Source organism: Camellia sinensis, chromosome 7 (assembly GCF_055761805.1).
Source record: "Camellia sinensis isolate YWXY chromosome 7, ASM5576180v1, whole genome shotgun sequence".
NCBI lineage: Eukaryota > Viridiplantae > Streptophyta > Magnoliopsida > Ericales > Theaceae > Camellia > Camellia sinensis.
Window position 1 is genome coordinate 58633482 of NC_138967.1, and position 10828 is coordinate 58644309.

Here is a 10828-nt window from a genome sequence, read left to right on the forward strand (position 1 = left end):
TAATGGCTCCCACTTTAAGAAAGAGGTGATAGACTTGTTGGAGAAATACAATGTGGCTTTCCATAAGTCATCCACATACAGCCTACAAACCAATGGAGCTGTTGAAGCCACCAACAAGAACATCAAGAATATCTTGCAGAAGATGGTTGAGACCTAAGGGCACTGGCTAGATAAATTGCCATTTGCACTCTGGGTTTATAGAACTTCAATCCGGGCGTCTACAGGGGAAACTCCTTGTTCTCTCATCTATGGGATAGAAGTCGTTTTGCTAATTGAAATAGAATTCCCGTCGCTGCGAGTTATGGCTGAGTGTCAGATAGCAAAGGTGGACTAGCAACATAGTAGATTTGAGGAGTTGATGTTGTTTGATGAGAGAAGGCTGAAGGCATTGTATCATGTTCAGGGCTACCAACGCAGAATTGCTAGGGCTTTTAACAAGAAATTTAAGTCCTGGAATCTCAAGGAGGGGAATATGGTCCTGAAAGACAACCGAGCTCCCATTCATGACCACAGGGGCAAGTTCAGACCCAATTGGATTGGTCCTTACATCATCAAAGCTATCTGGTCTGGTGGAGCAGTTATTCTCATCGACTTAGATGGCCTAGAATTTTCACAACTAATCAACATGGACAAGTTGAAGAAATACTATCCTTGAGAGGCTCCCTAAGTCGAAAACCCGGAAGGGCGACTTAGGCAAAAGTTAGAGCATGAAAAATTAGAAATAAAGAAAACTGAGCTCACAAGGTTAAAAACCCTAAAAGGAGACTTTGGCAAAAGTTAGAGTGCAGAAGGAGAGAGTTAATACTCGAGTGAACCTGAATTGAACTATGTAAGACTTGATTCCCATCTTTGGGATACGTAGGCAACTTCATCCTGAAGTTCGGCCGTAATCACCTCCAACTCAATTGTCCCGTCCATGTGTTTGATTAGGTTATCTTTATCTGTTTTTTACCTGAGAGTTCGGTTATGATCTTCATTTTGGAAAGAAGAGCTGGTTACAATGCAGAGCAGTGGTGTATGCAATCAAGGGGTATTTATGATCTTTTGATTCGGGGTTGCACATCTTGAGGATTGATTCCATGCATGTCAGGTGGTGATCCTTTTTGAAAAGTTTAATAAAAGTTGATTTTGTTTAAAATTTTGCCTTTTATAACTTAGACCATTTTGGACTAAAAGGAAAATTTTTAGTGCTCACAACTTTAATTTCATTGATTTCAACATAAAGTTCTCCAACCCTCTGATACAAATCAAAGTTACTTTTATTACATCAAAAAAAGAAAAGAAAAACTTGAAAAACAAAGGTCAAGGCAATAAACTAGGAGCATAGGTGAGTTAGGTGCTCCTGCGTCCTCTACTTGCGCTTGTGGAAGCTTCTGAAGCCAAAGTGGGCCCGGTTTGTACCTCATCCTCGAGCCAAGCTAAGCACTTGCCAAAAAAGGTATAACTGAAACTAGGGGCAGGGGCTAGAAGTTCTCTCGTCCTCCAAGCAGTGAGGTACCTAGCCAAGTGTGAACCACGAATATGGAATGAAACCGGGTATTCTACTCCCTCCTCTGGGCGGGTCTGATCATGCCCGAACTGATGTCTGAACTGGAAAAGAAAATAGAACACGCAATGCGTGAGTCCAATCAATTGTATTCCAGGTTGCTGAGCCATGTTGTAACTCATCTCGGTCAGATTAGGCTAGGGGCAACGCCAAGCTATGTCAGCAGCAGACCTGTTGCATATCTAGTTACACCACCATCCCTTGTTGGGGAAATCCACTAGTCGGTGGTGGAAGAAATAACCTCGAGTTGAGTACTCAGGGCAAGAGTCTACTACATTCAGCTTATCCATAAGCCACACCTGGGAAGGGATGAAAGAAAAGAGAGATTAAAGAATATAGAGATGTATGTTGAGAGAAGAGTAAGGAAAGGGCTTTGAGAGAAAAATAGAGCATGAGTGCTGAGTGATGTGAGAAACACATATAAGGAAATGCCAAGCTATGTCAGCAGCAGACCTACTGCATATCCAGTTGCACCGCCATCACTCGTTGGGGAAATCCACTAGTTGATGGCGGAAGAAATAACCTTAAGTTGAGTACTCAGGACAAGAGTCCACTACCTTCAGCTTATCCATAAGCCACACCTGGGAAGGGATGAAAGAAAAGAGAGATTAAAAAATAGAAAGATGTATGTTGAGAGAAGTGTAAGGAAAGGGCTTTGCGAGAAAAATAGAGCATGAGTGCCGAGTGATGTGAGAAACATATATAAGAAAGGGTGGGAAACAATACCTAAAGAAGTAGTGGACTCCCCGCGAATCTGGTAGTCTCTCGCCGATGAAAGGCATCTAAGCCTATCAAGGTATCGGCCAACGCCAAACCAATGCAACTCTTACTTTCTTTCAGACTTTGGGCCACTTCGATCAACCGAATGCTGGATTCGCCGAAACTAGGGGCAAGAAGGAAATGTGCAAGTATACATAAGCAGAGGGCATGTTGTCGAAAATCCCGCCAGAGAAGGTCGCCTCTGTCACCGATGTTGGAAAATCGATGAATTAAGCTGGGTATGTCTAGTTCTTTATTGTGGGCCAAAGACCGAGCCTCGTGCAGAGTGAGCCCACACATCCGTCCCAAAGCTTGGCCATGGCCAAAATGGGGCTGAAGCATGATTTCCTCATTGCGCCAGGATTCCATTAGTGCCTGAAATTCTTCAAGTGTCGGGCATATTTCTTGTTTCTCAAAGCGAAAGACGTGTGTAATTGGGTCCCAGCATCGGGCTGCGGCATGAAGGAACAGAAAACAAAGTGGAGTACGGCTTAACGAAAAAAGTGTATTTTTGCCGAAACCCCAAAAATTTACCTTTTTCATGCTGTCTAAAGCAGCTATCCAATCCGTGAGCTTCTCGGCAAGGAATATCTCCATTTGTGGAAGAAATTGCAGCTGAAATGAGGTTCTGGAGAAGAAATCACGATGCAGAAACTTTTGTAGAAGATAAGGCTGTGAGTGGAAGCCAGCTATCAACAATCTGGAGGTTACTTACACTAATGGCCGGCAGGCTACTTTGGTGGCCGGCAGGCCACCCCCCTCTGGCCGGCGACTTCTCTTTGTGGCCGGCAGTCCCTCTTTCTGGCCTGCCATCCACCTATGTGCTGGGCAACGCTGGCAGCATGTGTTTTGTCCTGATCTTTGTGTGTTTTAAGGTCTTGTTTTGAGTCTTTTGGTTTTAGCAAGTTTGCTTTTTTGTATTCGAATTGTTTTTGCTTTGTTTATCGAGTTGTATTTTGTATTTCGGTTGTTGTTCGGCTCATTACCCGATTAAGAACATTGTTTCAATCAAGCGTTCTCTTGGCCAATTCGATTCCATTTCCATTTCATGCAAATATGGTGCTCATGATGGAAAAATGACAACACTTTTCATAAAAACAAAAAAACTGCGAGGTTTTATTCCGATCATGGTTTTTACAAAAGAGGTATACAAGTTTCAAAAGCAAAATAAAACCTATCTGAAGCTATACATGTGCTAATGCTACTAACCAAAAAAAAAGAAAAAGACTAAGCAAAAAGTACAAAAAAAAAAAAAAATTAGCGGTAATCACCTCAGACCCGAGAGGCCTTCTTCGTCTTCTCCCTCGGAGGGGACTCGAGAGCACTATCTCCATCAGCACTGCTGTCAAAATCAGACTCTGAACTAGAGCTGGTATCATCTCCACTCCCTGTCTCAGAGCTTGCCTTGGCGTCACCTCCGCTCTCAGACCCCGAGCCAGTATCATCACCTCCGCTCTTGGATGACTCAAAATGCCGACTCACTGCCTCCTCGGAGTTACTAGTTTTAGCATCATCGTCGCTCAAAATGGGCTCTGAAGGACTACTCTGGCCTCTGGAGCCCTTATCCTTGCCTCGGCCACGACTTACATCTTGATCACGAGTTGGGGCCTGTCTCTCTTTCCTCCCTACTACTGGAGAAGGTGCTGCTGGTGGTAGTGCTGCTACTGCCGCTGGTGCCATCAGTGCAGATGGAATCTGGAAAAAATAATTGTCAACATATCAGCAATAGTGCGTGTATCAGATGCAGGCATAGTATGCAGAATAAGTGTCATGCAAAAATCAGATACAGTATGAGTATAGTGTGTGAGTATAGTGTATCAGTGCAGTTTGGGAAAGATTACAGTTGAAATGCAAGTGTATCAGTGGAAATATGATAGCATGAAGCCCAAATTGAAAGAAATTACCTGGATACCGTGGAAACCAAGCAGCATCTCCCTCATCTGCACCATACCCATCAAGGAAACCACCAGCTTAAGAAGGCTCCCTGTATACTCTATAGATGCCTGCAAGTGCATTTGGGTGATCAATGTTTGAAATAAACATGTCTGAAATGGAAATGTGGGGGTGCAAATTGTAAAGTGTGGTCCATACCTGGAATGAGCCTTGAACTCCGACATACTCGTGCCCTGCCTCTGCCGGCTCGATCGGAATTTGGTAAGCAGTCCCAGTAGGCCGCCAGCATATAAGCGCGGTGGGAATCTCTGGTCAATGGATAGTATGCTCAACAAGAGGAGCCCCTCTAGTATGGGCCCTAGTCGCCCGAGTCACCTCGCCCGCCATAGGAGCCCCTGTTTCCTTACCTGCGTGAGCACCTGTCAGAGGAGGCATAAGGAGGGTTTGAATAAATGTCGTGTAATCGCCCTCTCCTCTGAAGAAGTCAGCATCCAAGCCCACCATGAACTGTATGACTGTGCCAACGGATAGGCTATCCGCTGTCCTCATAGACTTCGGCGGTGGCATCGGAACGATTGGATCAGGGAAGCCCACAGTCTGGCAAACAAATCTCTTGCTTAAAAACCAAGCTGTACACACCCCATTTTTGACTGCCCTTAAGACTTGGGCACCACTGATGGTTTGCTTGGTGGAGAAAAGTGTGCAGGGGAAAGGTTCAGTTTCTTCGACAAGGAGAGAGACAAATCTCAACTTCACACCCCATTTTGGACCAAAGCTATTTTGAATGGTTTTTAGACCTTAAAACCCTCTCTTTCAAAATATTTTTGAAATAAAGTTTCTACAATGTTCCGAGGCTCACATTTTGTTAAATGATGCACTTTTCGATAAACCGAGCAAGGACAAAGTGGAAATGAATGAAAGAGAGATGAAATCTTTGAAAACTCTTTCAAAACACCTTGTTCGGAGGTTTGGAGTTGAAGAAAAGAGAAGTGGAGAGAAGAAACTTAGTTGAGAAAGAAGTTGGGCATGAATCGCTAAAAGAGAGTCGGACGGTCCTCGCTAAATCAGGTTTATCTGTCTATTCACTCTAAGTTAAGCTATGAGGCCACCACCGTTGGAAAGAGGACTTCCAGGGCTTCGTTTTGCACTCAAGAATCTCCTAAGGCCGAGTCCGGATGGGGGAGATATGATTGGTTGAAGTTGGGCATCATCCTGGTTGGACTGAAACTGAGTAACCTTCACCAAAACAAGAATAACTTTTTTCATATTTGGAATTTTGATGCAAGGCTGGTTCCATTGGAAAGCTTACTTCCGAGACTTCAATTTGGACACAAGAATGACCTGAAAATGAGTTCATATGAAAGAGTTATGCCCATTTGAAGTTGGACCTGCAGAGCAGATTTTTTCTACTGGCCAACCAAACAATGTGCCGACCGACCAAATAAGTAGCAGGCTGACCATTTATAGTAGCCGTCCGACCAATTTTTCTGGCTGACGACCTTCCGGTGTATTCTACAGATTGAATGGATGCCAGCTGTGCCAGCTGGAGGGCACAGACTGAATCCTCCATACACATGTATGGAGGATCTTTGCTCTTGGTTTGAAGCTTCTAAGAGAAGCTTTAGTCCCTTGACTCTATAAAGGAAGGCTCCCCTCTCCTTATACCAGGTTCAGAACTTGGTTAGGGCATATACACATATATCCCTCTTTGTCTCTCTACCTTCATTTTAGCTCCAAAGTGTAAGGTTCTTGGCTCCATTACCCTACACCTCATAACCTAACCTCTCCATCATCCATCCAAGCATCTTGGAGCTTGTTTTCAGAGGCTAAGGGACTGGTTTTTGGGACCAAAGGCTGCCGGAGTTCTTGGCTACAAGGGTAACACACTCACTTCCATTTTTTAAGGCTTATCTTGCTTCATAGCTTAGCCATACTTGCCCCTTTTCAAGCTTTGTCATAAACTGGAAAAGGTCTTATTTTGAGCTCCTCTTAAAGTTTGTTTGAGGACATTTTTCTGTTATAGGTCATCTACCCCTTTCCTTTTAAGGCTTTATTTTGATCCATATCTTAGCCATACTTGCAAGCATATTTGAGCTTTGTCATAAACTGAAAAAAGTTTTGTATTTTTATGATTAACATGTTTGTTTAAGGTCATTTTGGTGTTGGGGGTCTTCCACCCCCTCTTAGGCCTTGTTTGGCCTCATTTTGAGCCTCATCAGTTGAGCTTTGGAACTTTCATATATTGGCCTTCTCACCACTGAAATCCAAAGGGTTTTCAGTGGCAATGAAGTGGTTTTGAGGTCTTTTATAGGGAAGGGACACCCCTCTCCCTTTATTGTTTCATTTGCTTGTGTTTTGGCTCATAAGGCTAGCATGTATGCCTAGCTTTGTTTGGCTTCATTTCAGAGGTTATTTGGTGTTTATTTAGCATGTTTTACCTCTGTCCCATGTTGGTTTGTTGACCCCTTGCATGCATAATACACTTGCCTTGTATTCCTCCATTTTGCCTAGAAATACATCTTGCCTTTGGACCATCATGCTTGCATGGTTTGGCTTAGCTTTGTGAAGTTTTTGGTCATGTTTTAACATGCTTAAGGTTTGTCTTGAGTCTCTGGAGCCATGCTTGCCATGCTTTATATAGCCTTTTCGTATTCTAGCTTGTTGGCTTCGGGTGTGTGAGTCGTTAGCATGCCTCATTTGGTCTATTTCAGTGATTTGGAATCATTTGTCATGCCATTTCAGTTCATATCTTATGCTTACATGCTTGCATCTGTTACCCTTTTAATGCCTTGAAGAGTTGTGGTCTTATGATCTATGCTTGGGCTTTGGTGTATGTCTCTTTGTTTAAGTCATTTGGGATGCCATTTATGTGGGTTTTGGGGCTTATTCTAACATACCATAGCTCTGATTTTTGTTGGTCTAATGCCCATGTTTGTCTCTTTTATGGATGCTTAGAGTTGCCTCTTTCATGCCTTAGGTGATGGGCCTTGGGGCATGCATGCTTGCATATGTGATTTGTGCTCTTGTTGCGTCATTTTGGCCACTGTTATGGACAAGGCTGAGGTCTGTCCACCTATAGTGTAAGACCATGGGTCATGTATTTGCATTTTGTTGTATGCTCATTACATTGCATGGTTGTTGCATCCTTGTAGTTAGTGCATTGTTGCATGTCTATCACTTTGCATAATTTCTTATCTGGGTTGCATTGTAGTGTTGCATACTTGTCATATTGCCATGGTGTTTGCATGATATATTACATTGCTCATGTTGCATTGCATTAATTACATGTTTTCGCATTGCATTTTGCGTACATGCATTACATTATATTTGGTTTGGGGTGTCAAACCAAACATGAGGAATGAGGTGTGTTTGTACTTAAAGTGACGAAACACGTCTCACTCCTCGGTCGCCGACGCCTTTGATCTCAACATGATAGGGCGTGAGGCATCCATTTGCTTTGTTGCATGCATTTACATTGATTTGCAAACTTGGTGCCTTTGGCCATCATGTATCGAAATGCATGATTGGTGGCCCGAGAACTGAGACCCACACTCCTTTGAGTCCACAACATGATAGGGAGAGTGGACATGTACATATTGTCTTGAAAATTCCATACTATGCCTTGTCTGTCCTCTGTTGCTGTCAAACCAGTATTCTGCAGGCATAAATGGCCGGCCGACCACTTGAAGTGCCGACCGACCATCAGTGTCCAGCCGATGGCCCAGTCTTTGGCCGATAAGAATATTCTCCTGGACGATAATACTCTATCGTGGCCGGTGGCATCCCACAACACTCAAGGAGTGATCCAGAAGGGTCCTGGAAATTTTCATGAACTTCAGAGGAGCAAGGCAGTGTAAACAGAGGCAACAGTGGCATGGTACTGGGTTTCCGAGCAAGGCGAGTCAAGCATGCATCATCCACGCATTCCGAGGCAGAGCTGTGGCGGTCTCTTTAGTTTCATATTTAGACTGTTTCTGTAATTAATTTGTTGATTAATTAGAAGTTTTTGTAATTAATTAATTAGTTAGTCGGCTAGTTAATTAGTTAAATCTGTATTATTTATTCGGACCCTCTGAGCGAGGGCACAATTGTAATAAGTGTGCGTGAGTGTGTGTATGTCTTCTAACCCCACGTCTTTCTCCCTTTTATTTACTAGCTTATAATGGTTAGATTAGGGCATGTTTAAATTAGCATACCTTATGCTATGCAAGCGTGCATCATTCATCAGCATTGCATACACCGGGCTCGGTGCATCACGCTAACTGCATAAGTATTTCAAATCTAACTTGAATATGTGCATCAAATGGTTGCATTTCACATGCCATTCTAGGATTAGCCGAGCCTATCCTAATTGCATTCTATATGCGTTGCATTAGGCACTTAACATGGACTTGGATCATACATTGATTGCTAACGAGTTCTTTGTTTTGGCTTGGAGTACACTGTAAGTATTTTGTGTTTTAGCATTTCGCACGAGTGTGAATGTTAACATGACAGCATGCTTACCATGTGGCTAGATGCTTATGTGATATGAACCGCCTGAATGCCTGTGGGTGAAGGTTGGATTGCTTGAGTTGGAACAACTCATCAAAATCCGTGTTTTAGCCTACTCGCGGGTAGCAAAACAGTTTCCAAACAAACGGATATGCGATGCTTTGTTCCAAATTAGGCAATCTAGTCTATACTTGTTTTGCTGTGCGCATCACATAGTAATTCTAGCTAATTAACTGGAATAAGAACGCATAATGTTTTCAAAACTGGATATCATGGTTAGTAGAGGCCGATCTTCGGATCGGGCAAGAAGGGGTGCTCATAGCTGACCTTCCCCAATCGTACCCAAGTTCCCGAGCCGAGGCAACTTTGGTAATGACGGACACGTGACCTTAGGCAAACGAGTCAGGATTTCCTAAATTCCCCCATTAAAAAATATTTAGGTGGCGACTCTATATCTGGCAAAGCAGTCCATGTTTGACACTTCTTTTCTAAAAATCTATTTTCTCAAAACGATTTGCCGGATTTGGACTCTTTGGTTCAGACTAAGAACCGTGACACAAAAGGGAGTCCGAATTGTGGTGGCATAAAGCCCGAGGGCGCGTCCACATAAGCCCGGCAGACTGGGCCCTCCAACAAAATCTGGAAGCGCGATGTGCACCAAGCTCCTACATACTACTCTCTCACCCTGATCGGCATCATGGCCCAAGGCTGCCACGCGATTTGCAAACAGAGAATGTATAGATTGTTAGTTGTCATTAGTTGCCAAAGTGTGAATCAGAATAGTAGTAAAGCAAAAATGACTATGTTTCGGGTTACCTCGTGGGCGGCCACTGTATCAAAGTAATGGCAGAAGAAGGCAAAGGTCTCACGCCTCCAGTACTGACACCGACCATCGTATCGTCTTGAGTAAGAAACCACAAGGGGGAGCTCCTCCATTGGCTTTTGAGCGAGGGCTGGAAAATATGCATAAACCCATAGCTGCAAGGAAAGTGCAGTGATATGAACACAGAGCATGAACAGATATAGAAAGTGCAAAGTAGAAAGCACAGAGCATGAACAGATACAGAAAGTGCAAAGTAAAAAGCACAGGTGTTGAACAAATATAAAGCAAAAAATGTAAAGTAGAAAGTGTAAAGTGCAAAGAGAGAACTGAAATACATACCTTCCAGGCTCGCCAGTAGCCTCTGATCCGCTTTCTCCTTAGGCAGGAGGTGGAGCTCATATAGCCATATAGGGTGGCGAAGTCAGCTCCGCCCCAGTCATAGAATCGCACCAAAGGAAGGGTCACCAGGGCACTTAACAGATATAAACCCACAGTGTTCCACCTGTTCGAAAACAAGGTGGTACCGAGGACAAGCATCAGGAAGCCTGGGGCATACTGCTCCATCTCCTCCAGCATCTCAGGCTCACTCCTGCAGAATTGCTCGGTGCACCAACTGTATCTTACCATGGCTGGTCGGTACAGAGGTGGGCGCGCTCTAAACAGATCGATTCAAGTAGCCTCCTACTCGCCCATGTCTGTGTCAAAAGAGATCGGATCACCCCTTACTCTTAAGTCTGTAATCATGGCAAAGTCGTAGAGAGTCATCATCATCTCTCTGACAGTAAAGAGGTGGAAGGAGTTGGTGGTGTCCCATTACCTCTCTACTAGCGCTCCTCGAAGGGGGACGACTCGCTATGAAGCATGTTAGGCCAGAGCAGAAAAGGCCGAAGCCAGTCTCATTGATGATGTTGCGAACCCCGGCAGGGAGCTCATCGTACCGGTCCTTCACTATCATCGCTCCGTACCTCCTGTAGGCATGGGAGTCTCCCTGTGGCAAAGAAAAAGAGTGAATCAGGCAATGATGAAAAAGCAATCAGATGAAAGGCAGTGCAAAAAATGCAGAGAAAAGAAAGGCAGGAATGCATGAAAACATAGTTCATACCTCAGTGGCGCTGGAAGAAATGTGGGAGGCCGGTTTCCTCGGCAGGAGATCCTCTGGTATGCTGTGAGCAAAATTGCTGAAATACCTAATCCCTCCAGGCAATAATATGTGTGTGTGGGGATGATATGTTGCCGAATCGAAGGGCCACACTTTCAATGGTAACGACTCTGGCTCGAACTCAAGCGCAAACTTCGCCTCAAGGTTAGCCTTG